Source organism: Eschrichtius robustus, chromosome 10 (assembly GCF_028021215.1).
Source record: "Eschrichtius robustus isolate mEscRob2 chromosome 10, mEscRob2.pri, whole genome shotgun sequence".
NCBI lineage: Eukaryota > Metazoa > Chordata > Mammalia > Artiodactyla > Eschrichtiidae > Eschrichtius > Eschrichtius robustus.
The window spans coordinates 85,858,427-85,880,032 of NC_090833.1; positions in this window are offsets into that span (position 1 = coordinate 85,858,427).

The following is a 21,606-nucleotide window of genomic DNA, read 5'->3' on the forward strand; positions in this document are numbered from 1 at the left end:
AAGTCTCTTGCCTCTTTGGCAGCTCCAGACTTTTTCCCGGACTCCCTCCCTGCTAGCTGTGGCGCACTAGCCCCCTTCAGGCTGTGTTCACGCAGCCAACCCCAGTCCTCTCCCTGTGGTCTGACCTCCGAAGCCCGAGCCTCAGCTCCCAGCCCCCGCGCGCCCCGGCGGGTGAGCAGACAAGCCTCTAGGTCTGGTGAGTGCTGGTGGGCACTGGTCCCGTGTGCGGGAATCTCTTTGCTTTGCCCTCCACACCCCTGTGGCTGCCTCTCCTCCGTGCCTCCAAAGCTTCCCCCCTCTGCCACCCGCAGTCTCTGCCCGCGAAGGGGCTTCCTAGTGTGTGGAAACCTTTCCTCCTTCACAGCTCCCTCCCACTGGTGCAGGTCCCGTCCCTATTCTTTTGTCTCTGTTTTTTCTTTTTCTTTTTGCCCTACCCAGGTACGTGGGGAGTTTCTTGCCTTTTGGGAGGTCTGAGGTCTTCTGCCAGCGTTCAGTAGGTGTTCTGTACGAGTTGTTCCACATGTAGATGTATTTCTGATGTATTTGTGGGGAGGATGGTGATCTCCATGTCTTACTCTTCCGCCATCTTGAAGCCTTCCCAAAAGCATTATTTTAAATGGGAGCAGTTGAGAATTTTCCAAACCTGAGTAAAGATACCAAATCATGGATTCAGGAAGCACCATGATTGCCAAGTCAAAAAATAATACCATGAGATTTATGATAAATTTCTCTACTTATTAGTCAAAAAGGAACTGCAAATTAAAACCATAATAAGATACAACTCACCAAGGTGCCTACTATTTTTTAAGCTGATGATACAATTGTGAGCAAAATTGAAGTTCATGGCCATATATACAGCTCTTGGGACTGCAAACTGGGAAAAATCACTTTGGAAGACTACTTGGTGAATGTCACAAGGCTGACCATAAAGTATACAACCTATGACATAGTGGCTCCCCCTATAGGTAATTGCTCAACAAAAATGCAACAAAAGATATGGACAAGAATATTCACAGCAGTGTTATTCATCCATCAACAGTAGAATAGATAAATAAATTGTGGTAACTGGCAATTGATGAATCACATAAGCAAACAATTGAGGGAAGGGGAAGTCTAGACACAAAAGAATACATACTGTATTTGGTTTGGAAGTTAGAGGTCTACCTTGGAGAGGATGGAGAGAACAGTTGTTTGGTAGGGCTGCTGGTAATGTTGTTTCTTGATCACAGTACTGATTATGTGGGTATGTTCACTTTGCAAAATTTCCTCAAGCTGTGCCCTTAAGATCTGTGTACTTTACCGTATATATGTTATGCTTCAATAGCAAAATTATTTTTAATAGTCTTTTTTGGTTGACAGTGGTGTAATACACCAATACACACATGCATACAAACACAAAGGCGAAGTGGAAAACTAAGGCAGATTTTCATGTCAAATGTGAAAACACATCCTCAACAAAGACACTCCCAGTAGAGGCAGAATATATATGAATCTTCCAGATTTGGGGAACTAAAACAATGGCTAAGGACACTCTGCCCCAGGTACTGTGCTAGGGGCTTCCTACATATTCTAGTAGCAAATTATAGGTTCTCTCATAGGTAAGTTCTTTTTTATTTTAATTTCATACCATTCATTTATTTCATACAGTAGAACACAGAAAGGCATATCAAAAATGGAGCCATCTCCTGAAAAAAATTGCAGTTATTTTCTTATCAAGATTACTAAAGAAGGCAATGGTCAATTTCTTTTTTAAAAATCCAGCATTCACTTCACTGACTTTTTTTATAAAGGCATAAAAGCCCAAAAAGAAAACAGTATTCATCCCACATAATGAAATATTCAACTTGCCAATCCATGCACAGCCAGCCATTTGCCTAGCCTGTGATTTCAGTGGCCAATAGAGAACAACAGTTCATACTAGTCACATTTACAAATACATGTAAGTGACCCGTTATCTTTCACTTGCTTATATTCTTTTCATAGCGCAATAATTATTTGTGAGTCATGTTCAGAGACCATGCTTCTAACCTGCAGCATGATATTAAACTCACACTGGTACCCACACCCATTCTTCCATGAGTTAACCAATATTTTGTTAGTCAGTTTCCATGTCTTTTTAGCAAAAGTGTTTAGGAAACAAAGTGTGTGTATTACAACTACCTAAGACCTGTAAAAGGTAGATGTCTATATGTTATGACTACTTATAATCTATTAAAATCTAAAAAGGAAGACAAGGGAATAAACAGTAGGAAATGCCAGTAAAATAGCTTATTGCTTCAGAAAAATAAAGTGATTATGGATGTCTACTGGAATATATAAGCACTTATTTATAACATTAAAACCAGCATGCTTTTTAAAACATTTACATTAATTACTTAGAGTTATGACTTCAAATGGGTGATATAAAGAGATGCTTTGATATACCTTATTCTTGCAGAAATAATGCTGAATTGATGTCTTATTCACCAGCTATCTTTGTGTGGGACAATATAAAGAAAAATAGAAGAAAGTTACTAATACACATTTGTATGAATTTTTTAAAAGCCCTCAAAGTAGTCTCAAATGTCAAATAATATACAGATTTTAGTAATACCAAATTTAAAAAAGCCAGTGGTTACATTTATGTTTTAAAATAGGGAAAATATGGAATGGTATACCATGTGTATTACAAAAAAATTTATACTATTCTAGTTTACATACGTCTATTATTTCCCAATATCTATCTTGAGTTTGGTGGTATATCTAGGTTGAAAATACCTCTCATAGGTAAGTTCTTCTTGATTAACTACTAGTTCAGTCGTCTAACTGACACACAAGTATACTTTTTAAAATTTAATTTATTTACTCTAAGTATTATGTGTGTATGTCTTAAGGGTCAGATATAACCACCCCCTCTCCCGAATGAAGAAAGAAATCTAACAAACCCTGCCTCATGCTTTCTAACCTCAATTTCAGTTTTCCAGAGGCAACCACTTCCAACATTGTTTTTTTTCCTTTTGTGAGAGAGAGCAAGGGAGAACCCAAGATGGAAGCTGCAGTGTTTTATAACCTAATACTAAAAGTGACATACCATAATTTCTGCCATATACTGTTGCTTACACAGACCAACAGTAACTGATCGTGGGAGGGAACTACACAAGAGGATGAGTACCAGGAGGTGGCGATCATGGGGGCATCTTGGAGGCTGGCTACCACAGTCTGCGTGGTAAAAATATCAACTCTGACTCTGCCAGCTCCTCCATCTCCTCTCTCTAGTATCATCTTTTCTTCTCAGTTCCTAATCACTAATCCAGGTTCCCTTAAATTCAAAGCTGGAGTGTTCATCCCTGCACCCAGCACCAGATGGCCTTAGGATGCTTAGACCCAATCCTTTCCTACACCTGCAGCTTCATTTCATTTGACCAGTGGCAATGCCCTCAATGTATCAGTTATTAAATAGTTTTAATATCATTTCTGACTCCTCTAACTCATGAGGACATTTCCTTTTAGAGCATCTTAACACAACGCACAGTGTCTTAGTTTGTTCCGGCTGCTATAACAAAATTCAGACAGTCCCCAACTTATGATTGTTCAACTCATAATTTTTTTACTTTATGATGGTGCAAAAGTGATTCGTATTCCGTAGAAACTATACTTTGAATTTAGAGTTTTGATCTTCTCCCAGGCTGTCGATATGCAGTAGGATTCTCTCTCATGATGCTGGGCAGGGGCAGTGAGCAGCAGCTCCCAGTCAGCCACGTGATCACAAGAGTGAACAACCGATACACTGTTTTTCTGTTTTTCACTTTCAGTACAGTATTCAATAAATTACATAATATATTCAATACTTTATTATAAAATAGGGTTTCTGTTAGATGATTTTGCCCAACTGTAGGCTAAGATATGTGTTCTGAGCACATTTAAGGTAGGCTAAACTAAGCTATAATGTTCAGTAGATGTATTAAATGCATTTTCTTTTTTTTAAAATAAATTTATTTATTTATTTATTTTTGGCTGCATTGGGTCTTCATTGCTATGCACGGGCTTTCTCTAGTTGCGGCGAGCAGGGGCTACACTTTGTTGTGGTGCGCAGGCTTCTCATTGCGGTTGCTTCTCTTTTTGCAGAGCACGGGTTCTAGGCACGCAGGATTCAGTAGTTGTGGCATGTGGGCTCAGCAGTTGTGGCTCATGGGCTCTAGAGCACAGGCTCAGTAGTTGTGGCACACAGGCTTAGTTGCTTTGCGGCACCTGGGATCCTTCCGGACCAGGGCTCGAACCCGTGTCCCCTGCATTGGCAGGAGGATTCTTAAACACTGCACCACCAGGGAAGCCCTTAAATGCATTTTCAACTTAAAATATTTTCAACTTATATTGGATTCATCAGGATGTAACACCATTGTAAGTCAAGGAAGCTCTGTACCATAAACTGGGTGGTTTATAAACAACGGAAATTTATTTCACACAGTTTTTCGTTTTTGTTTTTGTTTTTTAATTTATGGCTGTGTTGGGTCTTCGTTTCTGTGTGAGGGCTTTCTCCAGTTGTGGCAAGTGGGCACCACTCTTCATCGCAGTGCACGGACCTCTCACTATCGCGGCCTCTCTTGTTGCGGAGCACAGGCTCCAGAGGCGCAGGCTCAGTAATTGTGGCTCACGGGCCCAGCTGCTCTGCAGCATGTGGGATCTTCCCGGACCAGGGCTCGAACCCGTGTCCCCTGCATTGGCAGGCAGATTCTTAACCACTGCGCCACCAGGGAAGCCCTATTTCACACAGTTTTAAAGGCTGAAAGTCCAAGATGATCACCTTCATGGTCAGGTGAGGGCTCTCTTTGAGTCACTGACTTCTGACTTCTCATGTCTTCACATGGTGGAAGGGACTAGGGAGCTGTCTCAGGCCTCTCTTACAAGGGCTCTAATCCCATTTATGAGGGCTCCACCCTCATGATCTAATCATCTCCCTAAAGCCCCACCTCTTAATACCATCATACAGGGCATTAAGATTTCAATATTGGACTTCCCTGGTGGCGCAGCGATTGAGAATCTGCCTTCCAATGCAGGAGACACGGGTTCAAGCCCTGGTCTGGGAAGATCCCACATGCCACAGAGCAACTAAGCCCATGCGCCCTAGAGCCCACACCACAACTACTGAGCCCATGCACCACAATTACTGAAGCCCGCACGCCTAGAGCCTGTTCTCCGCAGCAAGAGAAACCATCGCAATGAGAAGCCCTCGCAATGCAATGAAGACTAGCCCCCATGCTCGCTGTAACTAGAGGAAGCCCGTGTGCAGCAACGAAGACCCGACACAGCCAAAAAACATAAAATAAAATACAATTAAAAAAAAAGATTTTGACATAAGAATCTGTGGGGGGACACATACATTCAGACCATAACACCCAAGTACCTCAACAGTTGTGAGATTGAAGTTTAGTTTTTCACAGCAGTATCCTAAATGCTTCAAAATTGGGGCATTGCCCTCTAGGTGGCAATAGTCTCTGACTCCCTGACTGTCTCTATGTCCCTCTGGCTCTGGCTCTGGCTCTGGCTCTCTCTGTCGCTGGCTCTCTCTTACACCCTTCAATAATCTCTCACTCCCCACCCCTCACCTTATTTTTCTCTTCCTTTCCTTAACTGGCTATGTCCTCAAATTATTACATTTTTAATTTTTATATTTATGAAACATTTTTATGACTTGTTCTGTTTTTAATTTTTAAAATGGATGAGTAGAATAACTAGATAAATTGTTTTTATATTTGACCCAGCAGTTATCTTTAGTTAAAAAAAAAAAAAAGTTTCCTGTACTTTCTTTATTGCTTCTTGGTTGTCTTTTCTATTGTGTAGGAAAAAAGTAAAGAAGCAAAAATGAGGAAGTCAATGAAAATCCTGTCTTTCTCTTTGACATTTTATGCCATAATTTCCCTTATTTGTGGTCTTCTACTCTTCTACCAAATCCCCATCTCAGAGTCTTTGATCCTGAAGAAAACACCAGTTAATAAGTGAGTCTCTCATTGTGTCAGCATTCATGGAAGAAGAACGTGGCTAAAACTGAGTAACTGTCTCCTCATTTTGTAGGGGGAAATAGTTGTCACTTCCAACTATTTTTAATGTTTGTTGTGATATTTATGTCCATATTTCAAAATAATTGGCTGAAATACTACTGTTTCCTGATGCCAGTCACCTTTGAATAGTCATTGTCTTCATGCTGTAGAAGTTGCAGATTTAGCTCCATGCACCTCTCCTATATACATTCCACCCTTCCTCCCAATAGAGCTATGTTACTTTTTTTTTTTAAATAAATGGACTTTCATTACTTACATTATTGCAGCTATGTAAATATTATTCACACTGAGCCATGTAATGTAATGAAAGGACATTCTTGTATGAAATTTTGCTTTTCCTGGAATTAACTTTTTAGTTTTTTTTAGATTTCTAAGAACCCATCTCCAGTCTGTACACATCAGGCAATTTATCAGTTGAATCTAGATGTCTGACTGCTTCTTTACAAATTTTCGACCAAGCCTCTCAACCCTCCACTGTCCCCTACCTTTAAGACATTCCTACTGCTCTAATTCCTGAAACTTTTCTGAGATTCCACAGCTACAGAAGGGACAACCTCATGAGAACTCCTTGATGTAGAAGATGCATGGTGCAGCTATGACTTTGAGGGACCCCAGGTGTGCTTTTTGGGGTGGATGCTTGAAGGGAATCTGGTCAGTCTCTGATGTCACCTCGACCACGCTTCTGTGACTTTTGCTGGGCTCTGCCTCTCCCCCTTTACTCACCCTCTCTGGCTGCCTTTCCTACTCCCTGCAGCCCCAGACACCCTTTCTCACAGTGTCTGTGTCCAATGATGCAGATGCAGCGCTACCCCACGAGTTTTTTCTTTGTCCTGAATCACTCAGAGTCAGTTCTCTTTTCTCAATTCATTTTTTGGTAATAATCCTTTCCTGGGATAGTCATCGTTGATCAGTATAGCTGATGCCCTGCTATGAGAATAGGCAGGAACAATGGAAAATCCAGGGAATAGTGGAAGGAATTATAAATTCTCTTGCATGGAGTCATGCTGACTTCTTCCCTGTCTACCTGCTCCATCCCAGCTCAGCATTCATTTTAAACATTATTTCCTTCATTGTTTCTCACTTTCCAGAAGTTCATGTTCAAAGGTGGATTAAGGATTCCTTCTCATCTTATATGCATGACTAAACTGAAGAAATAGAGCTTGTGGGCGTCTTTGCCATGGTCATCATGGAACAGCAACCAACATCTCACCCATATGTGAAGGGTCCCAACTGCATGCAGTCCAGCCTCTCACCTTCTGATTTGGCATTTCCATCTAATCTTGTATGTCTGTTAAACTCTTTTTTAGTTCCCAGGAGGCTTAAAAGTCTATATAAGCCAGTGGCTCTCTGCTCAGTTTTTCACTCTGTAACCTCCAGATATTTGCTTATCACTACCAGGCAGTGTTTTTTTACCATGAGGCAAATTGCCTTAATTTTTTGAAACCCTAGTTTCTCTTTTAATCAGCTTTTAGGCCAAACATCTAACAAGATCACAAATCTAACACTTTCCTAAATCAAAACCACTTCTCCCTCCACCCTGCCCTCTGTTATTATCTTGTATGTGTACTATTTTTTTTACTCTGCAAGGAAACAGAAGTTGGGCAAACCAGTCAGTTCTCATGATTAAACCCATTCCCACATATTTTTAAAAGTGTAATGAGGGGCTTCCCTGGTGGCGCAGTGGTTGAGAATCTGCCTGCCAATGCAGCGGACACGGGTTCGAGCCCTAGTCTGGGAAGATCCCACCTGCCACGGAGCAACTGGGCCCGTGAGCCACAACTACTGAGCCTGAGCGTCTGGAGCCTGTGCTCCGCAATAAGAGAGGCCGCGACAGTGAGAGGCCCGCGCACCACGATGAAGAGGGGCCCCCACTCGCCACAACTAGAGAAAGCCCTTGCACAGAAATGAAGACCCAACACAGCCAAAAATAAATAAATTAATTAATTAATAAAAAAAAATAGTTACCACTCTTTATTAAAAAAAAGTGTAATTGTATGAATTTATTAGTCATTTGCTTTTACTGAAATTAGAATAATATATTTTTATATATTTTTATTAATACTTTAGATAGTTATACAAAATATAACACAAGCAGAGAATCATATCATAAACTCCATGTATTCCTTCAAGAATTAACTCATGGCCTATTTTATTTCATCTGTACCCTCACTCACAGAACCCCGGGTTATTTTGAAGCACATCCCAGACACTATATAATTTTAAGTCTACATTGTTGCTCCAAAATATAAAGATTTGTCTCTTTATTTAAACTTCATAATACATTTTACATGGTATTATAATACACAATAATATAATTATAATATTTATAATACCATTATAATATAATATATTGTGTATTATAATACACAATAATATAATTATAATATTTATAATACCATTATCACAAAACTAATATTTTTACTTTTATCAAATACATCTTCAGTGTTCAAATTTCCCTAATTGTTTCTTTTTTTTTTGGGGGGGGGGAAGCAAACATTTTTTTTATTTTTTATTTTTTATTTATTTATTTATTTTTTTTATTTTTTTTTATCTGCCTTAGTTCTTTAATTTTTTTTTTTTCACACACACACACTGTATTTTATTTTTATAAGAGATAAATAGACTGACACCAAGCATTGTACATGGATGACCACAACAAAAGCAACAATGATTGCAATTACCAAACATGAAACACACTCATACTATGTCATAATATTGACATTCAGTCCAGTAATCCTCCACTGTAACAGCTCCTTTACTTTGCAGTGAAAATTGATTTGTATATTCTATACCTCTGAGTCCTTGTGGGATTTTTTTTTTTTAAATTCAGACAGAAAGTCACAAAAATTATACTCATCCTCATCAGTTCACTCAGTCCCATGTAATTAATTTTTTTTTCATCTTGATCTTTTGTTAGCACTTTTATGAGTTCATCAGTTTTTCATTAGAGTTCTGAAAATGCTTATTCATTCAGTTCAGCAGTACAGTCAGTTACCAGAAACCTGTACTTGTCAGAGTCTTTTCCATGAATGTCTTGAAGATGAAACCCTTTTATAGGAACATATTTGCAAAATCATCAGAGTACACCCAGAACTGTCTGTAAATGACAAAAGACTTAAAAATGACCACGGTTAAAGATTTGATGAGAGTTCATAATAATGCAGTTGACAAGAAAATTAGTTATTTCTGAGATATACATTTTAAAGTAATAACTAGGATTATTACTTATAACATTATACCAGAACATATAAGATTTTTAGAAATTTCATGTAATGTCTGAAACATTTATATTAACATATTTCCATACATATTTCCATACAAATACAAATACAAGATTTTTAGAAATTTCATGTAATGTCTGAAACATTTATATTAACATATTTCCATACATATTTCCATACAAATACAAACATAAGATTTTTAGAAATTTCATGTAATGTCTGAAACATTTATATTAACATATTTCCATACAAATAACCCAATGAAAGTTTAGTATTAGTTGTTTTGTTTGTTTTTTTATACTGCAGGTTCTTATTAAGCATCAATTTTATACACATCAGTGTATACATGTCAATCCCAATCGCCCAATTCAGCACACCACCATCCCCACCCCACCGCAGTTTTCCCCCCTTGGTGTACATATGTCCATTCTCTACATCTGTGTCTCAACTTCTGCCCTGCAAACTGGCTCATCTGTACCATTTTTCTAGGTTCCACATACATGCATTAATATACGATATTTGTTTTTCTCTTTCTGACTTACTTCACTCTGTATGACAGTCTCTAGATCCATCCACGTCTCAACAAATGACTCAATTTCGTTCCTTTTTATGGCTGAGTAATATTTCATTGTATATATGTACCACAAGTTCTTTATCCATTCGTCTGTTGATGGGCATTTAGGTTGCTTCCATGACCTGGCTATTGTAAATAGTGCCGCAATGAACATTCGGGTGCATGTGTCTTTTTGAATTACGGTTTTCTCTGGGTATATGCCCAGTAGTGGGATTGCTGGGTCATATGGTAATTCTATTTTTAGTTTTTTAAGGAACCTCCATATTGTTCTCCATAGTGGCTGTATCAATTTACATTCCCACCAACAGTGCAAGAGGGTTCCCTTTTCTCCACACCCTCTCCAGCATTTGTTGTTTGTAGATTTTCTGATGATGCCCATTCTAACAGGAGTGAGGTGATACCTCATTGTAGTTTTGATTTGCATTTCTCTAATAATTAGTGATGTTGAGCATCTTTTCATGTGCTTCGTGGCCGCCTGTATGTCTTCTTTGGAGAAATGTCTATTTAGGTCTTCTGCCCATTTTTGGATTGGGGTGTTTGTTTCTTTGATATTGAGCTGAATGAGCTGTTTATATATTTTGGAGATTAATCCTTTGTCTGTTGATTCATTTGCAAATATTTTCTCCCATTCTGAGGGTTGTCTTTTCGTCTTGTTTATGGTTTCCTTTGCTGTGCAAAAGCTTTGAAGTTTCATTAGGTCCCACTTGTTTATTTTTGTTTTTATTTCCATTACTCTAGGAGGTGGATCAAAAAAGATCTTGCTGTGATTTATGTCAAAGAGTGTTCTTCCTATGTTTTCCTCTAAGAGTTTTATAGTGTCCAGTCTTATATTTAGGTCTCTAATCCATTTTGAGTTTATTTTTGTGTATGGTGTTAGGGAGTATTCTAATTTCATTCTTTTACATGTAGCTGTCCAGTTTTCCCAGCACCACTTATTGAAGAGACTGTCTTTTCTCCATTGTATATCTTTGCCTCCTTTGTCATAGATTAGTTGACCATAGGTGCGTGGGTTAATCTCTGGGCTTTCTATCTTGTTCCATTGATCTATGTTTCTGTTTTTATGCCAGTACCATATTGTCTTGATTACTGTAGCTTTGTAGTATAGTCTGAAGTCAGGGAGTCTGATTCCTCCAGCTCCATTTTTTTGCCTCAAGACTGCTTTGGCTATTCGGGGTCTTTTGTGTCTCCATACAAATTTTAAGATGATTTGTTCTAGCTCCGTAAAAAATGCCATTGGTAATTTGATTGGGATTGCATTGAATCTGTAGATTGCTTTGGGTAGTATACTCATTTTCACAATGTTGATTCTTCCAATCCAAGAACATGGTATATCTCTCCATCTGTTGGTATCATCTTTAATTTCTTTCATCAGTGTCTTATAGTTTTCTGCATACAGGTCTTTTGTCTCCCTAGGTAGGTTTATTCCTAGGTATTTTATTCTTTCTGTTGCAATGGTAAATGGGAGTGTTCCCATAATTTCTCTTTCAGATTTTTCATCATTAGTGTATAGGAATGCAACAGATTTCTGTGCATTAATTTTGTATCCTGCAACTTTACCATATTCATTAATTAGCTCTAGCAGTTTTCTGGTGGCAGTTTTAGGATTCTCTATGTATACTATCATGTCATCCGCAAACAGTGACAGTTTTACTTCTTCTTTTCCAATTTGTATTCCTTTTATTTCTTTTTCTTCTCTGATTGCCATGGCTAGGACTTCCAGAACTATGTTGAATAATAGTGGTGAGAGTGGACATCCTTGTCTCGTTCCTGATCTTAGAGGAAATGCTTTCAGTTTTTCACCATTGAGAATGATGTTTGCTCTGGGTTTGTCATATATGGCCTTTATTATGTTGAGGTAGGTTCCCTCTATGCCCACTTTCTGGAGAGTTTTTATCAGAAATGGGTGTTGAATTTTGTCAAAAGCTTTTTCTGCATCTACTGAGATGATCATATGGTTTTTATTCTTCAATTTGTTAATATGGTGTATCACATTGATTGATTTGCATATATTGAAGAATTCTTGCATCCCTGGGATAAATCCCACTTGATCATGGTGTATGATCCTTTTAATGTGTTGTTGGATTCTGTTTGCTAGTATTTTGTTAAGGATTTTTGCATCTATATTCATCAGTGATATTGGTCTGTAATTTTCTTTTTTTGTAGTGTCTTTGTCTGGTTTTGGTATCAGGGTGATGGTGGCCTCATAGAATGAGTTTGGGAGTGTTCCTTCCTCTGCAATTTTTTGGAAGAGTTTGAGAAGGATAGGTGTTAACTCTTCTCTAAATGTTTGATAGAATTCACCTGTGAAGCCATCTGGTCCTGGACTTTTGTTTGTTGGAAGATTTTTAATCACAGTTTCAATTTCATTACTTGTGATTGGTCTGTTCATATTTTCTGTTTCTTCCTGATTCAGTCTTGGAAGGTTATACCTTTCTAAGAATTTGTCCATTTCTTCCAGGTTGTCCATTTTATTGGCATAAAGTTGCTTGTAGTAGTCTCTTAGGATGCTTTGTATTTCTGCGGTGTCTGTTGTAACTTCTCCTTTTTCATTTCTGATTTTATTGATTTGAGTCCTCTCCCTCTTTTTCTTGATGAGTCTGGCTGAAGGTTTATCAATTTTGTTTATCTTCTCAAAGAACCAGCTTTTAGTTTTATTGATCTTTGCTATTGTTTTCTTTGTTTCTATTTCATTTATTTCCGCTCTGATCTTTATGATTTCTTTCCTTCTGCTAACTTTGGGTTTTCTTTGTTCTTCTTTCTGTAGTTTCTTTAGGTGTAAGGTTAGATTGTTTACTTGAGATTTTTCTTGTTTCTTTAGGTAGGCTTGTATAGCTATAAACTTCCCTCTTAGAACTGCTTTTGCTGCATCCCATAGGTTTTGGGTCGTCGTGTTTTCATTGTCATTTGTCTCTAGGTATTTTTTTAATTTCCTCTTTGATTTCTTCAGTGATCTCTTGGTTATTTAGTAACGTATTGTTTAGCCTCCATGTGTTTGTCTTTTTTACGTTTTTTTCCCTGTAATTCATTTCTAATCTCATAGCGTTGTGGTCAGAAAAGATGCTTGATATGATTTCAATTTTCTTAAATTTACTGAGGCTTGATTTGTGACCCAAGATGTGATCTATCCTGGAGAATGTTCCGTGCACACTTGAGAAGAACGTGTAATCTGCTGTTTTTGGATGGAATGTCCTATATATATCAATTAAATCTATCTGGTCTATTGTGTCATTTAAAGCTTCTGTTTCCTTATTTATTTTCATTTTGGATGATCTGTCCATTGGTTTAAGTGAGGTGTTAAAGTCCCCCACTATTATTGTGTTACTGTCGATTTCCTCTTTTATAGCTGTTAGCAGTTGCCTTATGTATTGAGGTGCTCCTATGTTGGGTGCATATATATTTATAATTGTTATATCTTCTTCTTGGATTGATCCCTGGATCATTATGCAGTGTCCTTCCTTGTCTCTTGTAACATTCTTTATTTTAAAGTCTATTTTATCTGATATGAGTATAGCTACTCCAGCTTTCTTTTGATTTCCATTTGCATGGAATATCTTTTTCCATCCCCTCACTTTCAGTCTGTATGTGTCCCTAGGTCTAAAGTGGGTCTCTTGTAGACAGCATATATATGGGTCTTCTTTTTGTATCCATTCAGCCCGTCTATGTCTTTTGGTTGGGGCATTTAATCCATTCACGTTTAAGGTAATTATCGATATGTATGTTCCTATGACCATTTTCTTAATTGTTTTGGGTTTGTTTTTGTAGGTCCTTTTCTTCTCTTGTGTTTCCCACTTAGAGAAGTTCCTTTAGCATTTGTTGTAGAGCTGGTTTGGTGGTGCTGAATTCTCTTAGCTTTTGCTTGTCTGTAAAGCTTTTGATTTCTCCATCAAATCTAAATGAGATCCTTGCAGGGTAGAGTAATCTTGGTTGTAGGTTCTTCCCTTTCGTCACTTTAAGTATATCATGCCACTCCTTTCTGGCTTGCAGAGTTTCTGCTGAGAAATCAGCTGTTAACCTTATGGGAGTTCCCTTGTATGTTATTTGTCGTTTTTCCCTTGCTGCTTTCAATAATTTTTCTTTGTCTTTAATTTTTGCCACTTTGATTACTATGTGTCTCGGCGTGTTTCTCCTTGGGTTTATTCTGTATGGGACTCTCTGCGCTTCCTGGATTTGGGTGGCTATTTCCTTTCCCATGTTAGGGAAGTTTTCGACTATAATCTCTTCAAATATTTTCTCTGGTCCTTTCTCTCTCTCTTCTCCTTCTGGGACCCCTATAATGTGAATGTTGTTGTGTTTAATGTTGTCCCAGAGGTCTCTTAGGCTGTCTTCATTTCTTTTCATTCTTTTTTCTTTAGTCTGTTCCGCAGCAGTGAATTCCACCATTCTGTCTTCCAGGTCACTTATCCGTTCTTCTGCCTCAGTTATTCTGCTATTGATTCCTTCTAGTGTAGTTTTCATTTCTGTTATTGTATTGGTCATCTCTGTTTGTTTGTTCTTTAATTCTTCTAGGTCTTTGTTAATCATTTCTTGCATCTTCTCAATCTTTGCCTCCATTCTTATTCCGAGGTCCTGGATCATCTTCACTATCATTATTCTGAATTCTTTTTCTGGAAGGTTGCCTATCTCCACTTCATTTAGTTGTTTTTCTGGGTTTTTTTCTTGTTCCTTCATCTGGTACATAGCCCTCTGCCTTTTCATCTTCTCTTATCTTTCTGTAACTGTGGTTTTTGGTCCACAGGCTGCAGGATTGTAGTTTTTCTTGCTTCTGCTGCCTGCCCTCTGGTGGTTGAGGCTATCTAAGAGGCTTGATGGGAGGCTCTGGTGGTGGGTAGAGCTGACTGTTGCTGTGGCGGTAAGAGCTCAGTAAAACCTTAATCCACTTGACTGTTGATGGGTGGGGCTGGGTTCCCTCCCTGTTGGTTGTTTTGCCTGAGGCAACCCAACACTGGAGCCTACCCGTGCTCTTTGGTGGGGTTAATGGCAGACTCTGGGAGGGCTCATGACAAGGAGAACTTCCCAGAACCTCTGCTGCCAGTGTCCTTATCCCCATGGTGAAACAGAGCTACCACTCGCCTCTGCAGGAGACCCCCCAACACCAGCAGGTACGTCTGGTTCAGTCTCCCCAGGGTCACTGCTCCTTCCCCTGGGTCCCGATGCACACATTACTTTGTGTGTGTCCTCCAAGAGTGGGGTCTCTGTTTCCCACAGTCCTGTCAAAGTCCTGCAATCAATTCCCACTAGGCTTCAAAGTCTGATTCTCTAAGAATTCCTCCTCCCGTTGCCGGACCCCCAGGTTGGGAAGCCTGACGTGGGGCTCAGAACCTTCACTCCAGTGGGTGGACTTCTGTGGTATAAGTGTTCACCAGTCTGTGAGTCACACACCCAGCAGTTATGGGATTTGATTTTACTCTGATTGCGCCCCTCCTACCGTCTCACTGTGGCTTCGCCTCTGTCCTTGGACGTGGGGTATCCTCCTTGGTGAAGTCCAGGGTCTTCCTGTCAATGATTGTCCAGCAGCCAGTTGTGATTCTGGTGCTCTCGCAAGAGGGAGTGAGAGCACGTCCTTCTACTCCGCCATCCTACCTAATTGTCTCTTAAATGCTTTTTGTTTTACAGTTTAGTGCTTGAATCAGGATCTTAATAAAGGCAATACATTGCAATCAGTTTATAATGCCTCTTAAGTTCTCTTCTAATCTATAATTTACCCCTCTACTTTTTTATGCCCTTTCACAATTTATCTGTTGACACAACTAGGTCATGATACTGTAGAGTTTCTCAGTCTGGATTTCACCAATTGCACCCCTGTTCTGTTGTTTAACATATTTATCTGTCCCTGTGTTCCCTATAAATTGGTAGTTAAATCCAGAGGCTTGTACAATTTAAGTTCACATCCTAATATGGACCAGGTGACAATACCTCTTTATGGGCATGCTCCCATTAGCACTTTCATTTCCAGGAATCAGAGTGTGAGGTGTGTACATATTTTGGAAAGAATATATATATATATATATATATTTTCTTCTTCTTCTTCTTTTCCACTTAACTGACATTCATAAATTCTTTGGGACTCACTTCCTCTGTACTTTCTAGATGAAAATTTTGGTTATTTTTTCCTCCTAGAGGACATTAAGAAGATTAGATTTATGAGCTCATTTCAGTGAAATCAGAATTCCTAAATCCAAGACCCTCCATTCAAGTAGATACTTAACTGTCCCAGCAGCAGGCAGTTCCTCCATCTAACTCTCAGTGACAACAGTAAGTGCACCAAGATTGTGGCTCTTCAGAAAACATTTTCAAAGACGTGTTTAGCTGTGCTTTTTCTGAAAGCTAATATGATCTATTGATCCTTTCATTTCCCACAAACCTTTGGGTAATGTAGTCCACGTGTATGTAGTTTGGATAAAATAATTGTGAAAGTTCAGTGCAATTCGATTCCCCACTGTTTGTGTACAGAGCCCTCTGTATCCCCTGAGGTACCGGGAAAAGATGAGGACACCCTGGCCACTGGTCTCAAGCCACTTCCAGTCTGTTATATAAGCAAACACCCAACTACCTACAGTATAAAATGTGCCAAAATAAAAAATCACATAAGAACGACTAATAAAGTCCAATGAGGGTTCTTAGGAAGGAAAGATCACAGCTGAAAGACAAAGCCTTCTCAGAGGAGGTGGGATTTGGGAAGAGCCTTCCAAGATAAATAGGATGTTGATAGAAGGAGATAGAAGGGAACTGTGCTGGGGGCAGAGGGTCTAGCAGGACAAAGGCAGAGGTGGGTAACAGTTGCTGTGTCCATGCTGATCCCCAGGAAGTGTCCAGCATGGTTTTGTGTTTGGCTGGGAGCTTTGAAGGATACAGAGGCCTGGGCCCTTCCCTAGACCAACTGACTCAGAATCTCTGGGGTGGGATCTAAGTATCTGGTGTGTTTTGAAAACTCCCCCAGGTGATTTTAAGGGACAGATAGGGAGGTTAGCAGGTAAAATCTGGAAAAGCAACGAGATCCTGTTGTAGAGGGTGATGAACGGGGATGTGAGGAGTTGGGTGTGCTTGGCTGGACCACTCTCATTTGTAGCTGGGCTCGGAAGAAGTCATCACATAGCATCATAGACTCACAGAGCTGCCAGAAACGTGTAGATATCATCTGGCTCAATCTTTCTCTTTTGAATGTATGTCCTTATTATACAAGTAAGGCAAGAATGAAGTCTTGAGGTCAATGATCCAAGCAATAAAGATAAATACAGAATAAAACCCAGAAAAGCCCTTATCATCATTCCCCATTCCACCCACCCTGCCAACCCACAAAAGTTACTACTGAAAACCATTTCATTCTTCTCTTTTCCTGACCTATCTTTATATATTTACATTCCTGTGTGTGGGCAAGAACTTTCGTTCACATACTAGAGTGAGAGAAATAACACATTTGTTTTCTCTTTCTGAACAGTGTGCTCTGTTCTGAATTCCATCACACTGGGCTGGTAGGAAATTCCATTCCAGGAGATATGGAGATATTATACCTTTAATTAATTATTAAGATATTGGTATCTGATACCCTTACACCATCAGGACTAATTTTTGAAGTTTTGTGCCTTCCAGAGCATTCTAGCAGGGCTCTCTATTGTTATTTCTTGCTGATCTATCATGTTGACACATTCATTGCCCCCTCCCCCAGTCTGTATCTCCCTTGAACACAAGCAACACCCTGAAATTTCTGGGACAAAGGTGGGCATAAGCGTCCTTCACAACAGCTCTCAATGTCACCACTCTTAGGTCACACTCCCCACCCAACCCCTGAGCATCCCAGTTCAGCTCCCATCCAGGTATTGCACAGAAGCAGAATCCAGATGTCATCCCTACACAGACATCCCTAAGGAGCCCCTTCTTTCTTTTAGACTGGCCAAATATCGCCTCTTTTTTCTCAGGCTTCAGGTTTTTTTGCTTCTTGAGCTTGAAATACTTTCCTCTAGACCCACCCCTTTTGGGTCAGTCCAGCAAAATTCCCCATGTTGAGTCTAGACTTTCACATAAGAGCCTGGAGGGTATCGTCTTTGGGGTTGGCATTCTGAGCCTCCCATGGTTCCAGCATAGCACAGATGCTGAGTCGGCAGCCAGCAGTTTTGCTGTGGGGTCAACTCTGGCCTGGCAAAGTGGCCCCTCGGCAGCAACAAGAAGCAGGCCAAAAGTCCAGGTGGGAGGTGTGGCAGGGAGACACAGAGAGGTTCAGTGAGAGCCTAGGTGTGGTACAGCTAGAACCTGAGTTTACCTGGCTACGACCAAGTCAGCAGAGCAAGCAAACAAGTTCATGGTCTACAGACTTCAACAGCAGGGTGCCCATCAAACAGGTAGACAGAGACTGGGACAGAAGACTTTACACGGACATAGCATTCAGATTTAAGGCTTACTCCTTGTTAACCTCACACCATGAAGACCCAATAATGTTCTTTATACACCCAAAGTTCTTGCAGAGAAATAAGGGAAGTGGGTAGAACTCTAAGACACTAGCATTTCTACCTAGAGCCATTGAGCATAACTGTGATGGACTTGTTTAAATTATTTCTTCAGCATAGAATATAGGTACTAGATGGGGATAAGTATTTTTTAATGTAATTTTTTTCCTGCCGTACAGTGAGTGAGTTAGAGGAAGGCCAGATCACATTTTAGAATTAAAAAAACATTTACTCTGGACATTGGAATTATGAATACTTTTGTGACCCACCTTTGTTTGCATTTCACCATTGAATAATGCCCTCTAATGTATTTTTAGTTACTTATATTTCCTCTCCTACCAATTTCCTGTTGATATATTTGTCCGTTTGCTTATTGAGTGTTAACTTTTTTCTTCTTTATTTGGAGGACCTCTTTATATATGTTGAATCTAGCACTTATTTCACATACACAGGGGTGGGATCCAAGGGAGTGTGGTAACTTTCACAGGGTCAGAGCACTGGATGGACAGTCATAGCTATGGAGTACCATCCACCTCAGCCCCAAATCACAACCAGAGTGCATCTCTCACCATTCAACTTGTCTATTATGACTATACAATTAGAAAATGGAGGTAAAGGTACTTGATACTTAACTAAGGATATATAATTATGAGAGATTGTGATCATTCATGTGTATAATACTGCATTTATTTAACCAATATTTATTGACATACTAGTATGTTCAGGGCACTAGGATAGGGAATAAAAATACAATGGTGAGAAAAACTGATGTGGTCCCTGAGGAGCTTATAAATTAGTAGGAAAGACATATTATTCCAACCACTGTAACCGTCCATCACAACAGTATAATCACGAACTATAGAAGTTGTTAGGAAGAAGGCCATACAGTGCTGTGAATGAAGGTAATGGTGGTTCTGATCATCAAGGGAGGCTTCCCTGAGAAGTGGCATTTGAGCTGAGGTCTGAAGAATGAACAGGCTTTCCTCAGGGGAGGAGAGATGAAGAAGCGCTTATAGGAACTGCTTATGCCGGAGGGAGACTCACTCACTGAAGGAAGAAAATAAGGTCAAGGATGGTGGGAACATAGTCTTAGGAGGCAGGTGATGAGGGGATGGCGAGTGGCCTGAGACAATGCTGGAGAGAGGGAGGCAGGGACTTGATCATACAGGGCTGTGGACATACACAAAAGTGCTTGCCATTGTTGGCAATGCATCTGGACATCATGAACGAGTCCTTCCAAACACAGAGCACCTCTCTTCTTACCCGACAATCCTCTCTCTTAACCTTCATGGGGGAGAGGCATTGCCAAGAAAGGCTTTTGTAAATGGAATCCCTCACTGCTCCTTTCTAGAACCTGGAAAGCCCACTGCATTCCCCACGTCTACTGATCCCATCAGAGCTGAAAATGCACTTTGTTCCTTTTAAGGACTTGGAAGTCTACACCAGGGATGTTGGCCTGAAGCAAAATATGTTCCCTGAGTCCTGCTTGGCGAACACCCACACTCTTGCCCATAGTTTTTTCTTTCCTTCTTTTCAGCCTTCACTCTTACTCAGAAAGAGAATCCTGTGTTATTCCTTTTTTTAAAGCTTAATTTCAAGAAAGGAATAGAAAATCCTCCTCATTAAAGACTGGATATTGATGTGATGTGAAACACCTAAAGAATGGTAAACTAAAGAAATATCCGACCTGCAGGGAAATAATGCAGTGGCCTCAGCAATCAATCTGGGTTAGTCTGTTTTGAGGAAAGTAGGGAAGGCCTTCATTTGTGCCCCTGAAATCTCCTCATACACAGGTGTGTGTGTGTGTGTAAGAAAGAGAGATTAGCTGATTGATTTCAAAATCAGTTGTACTCATTAGATTACATTGATGATGTTATAAGATTTTTTTGTTGCTCACCAATATTTACTTTCAGACCCATGGTAGGATCTCTTTTCTCCACTTCTTTGAAGTTATGCATGGGAGTGTGACTTGCCTTTATCAATGAAATGTTCATGGAAACAATATGTGATCATCACTGTGCTTGACTCTCTAGACTATTCTTTCCCTGCTGCTACAGTCCTGGATGCACATGCTGACATGGAAGTGAAATAAGATTGAAGAAGCCTGGATTGCTCAGCCAACTCACAGAAGACAACTGTCCTGAAGACTTGTCCATACTCACGGAGGATTTTACATAAGGGAGAAATAAAATTTGATTGTGTTAACCTACTGAGGTTTGGGGTTGTCTGTTACTGCAACAATGCCTAGCCTCTCTTGACTAGTATATAAGCTTATTTGGGAGCTCAGAAATATATGTATGTGGTGTGGTGTGTGTGTGTTCGAGAAATAGAAAGAGAGAGAGGGGCTTCCCTGGTGGCGCAGTGGTTGAGAGTCTGCCTGCCAATGCAGGGAACACAGGTTCGAGCCCTGGTCTGGGAGGATCCCACATGCCGTGGAACAACTGGGCCCGTGAGCCATAATTACTGAGCCTGCGCATCTGGAGCCTGTGCTCTACAACAAGAGAGGCCACAGTAGTAAGAGGCCCGTGCACCGCGATGAGGAGTGGCCCCCGCTTGCCACAACTGGAGAAAGCCCTCCCACAGAAACGAAGACCCAACACAGACAAAAATAAATAAATAAATAAAATTTAGAAAGAGAGAGAGAAGTGATTTATTATGAGAGTTTGATTATAGAATTAGAGACAAGTTTCTTAACTACTTGATTTTTGTCAGTTGGGATTTTAGCTGTAGATTGCACAAATGAATGTATAAGCACATTTAAATAAATACTTGGTTTACATAAGTGTTTATTTATACACGGTATAAAATATATTCTCACATCTTTGTTTGTGCTCTGGTATATAAATTGTTTATGATCACTCAGAATTGTCTTCTACAATCCACTAATAATATCAAAAAAAAAAAAAAAAAAAAAGCTTGAGCTAAGTAGTCAATTAAAAGCCCAAGGTGATACTGCATCTTTCAGATACATTGCAGATTACCTACTGAGTCTTGGACAATGTACACTGTACATTCACACCAATGGCATAAGCAAAGGCCAGAGTGTGCCTTAGTTTTTTATATTTCCTGAGTTTTCTTGATTGCAGTCTAATCCTTCATGTTGTTCCAACACAGAGTGATTTTTTTAAAGGAGAACTTAATTTGATATAAGTCTGAATATCCTTTGGAATGCTAGAAACCAGCATTACTACAGCAACCCTAATGAAAAACACAAGTTCCACGTACCAATTTGTGGTCAGAGCCAGCATTCCAATCCTGCTCTCTCTTGGCAGCTAGTACTCCATCGTGCTCCTTTTCCCAGCCCTTTGCTATTTTAGTTAAAGATGTCAGGGGCTGTG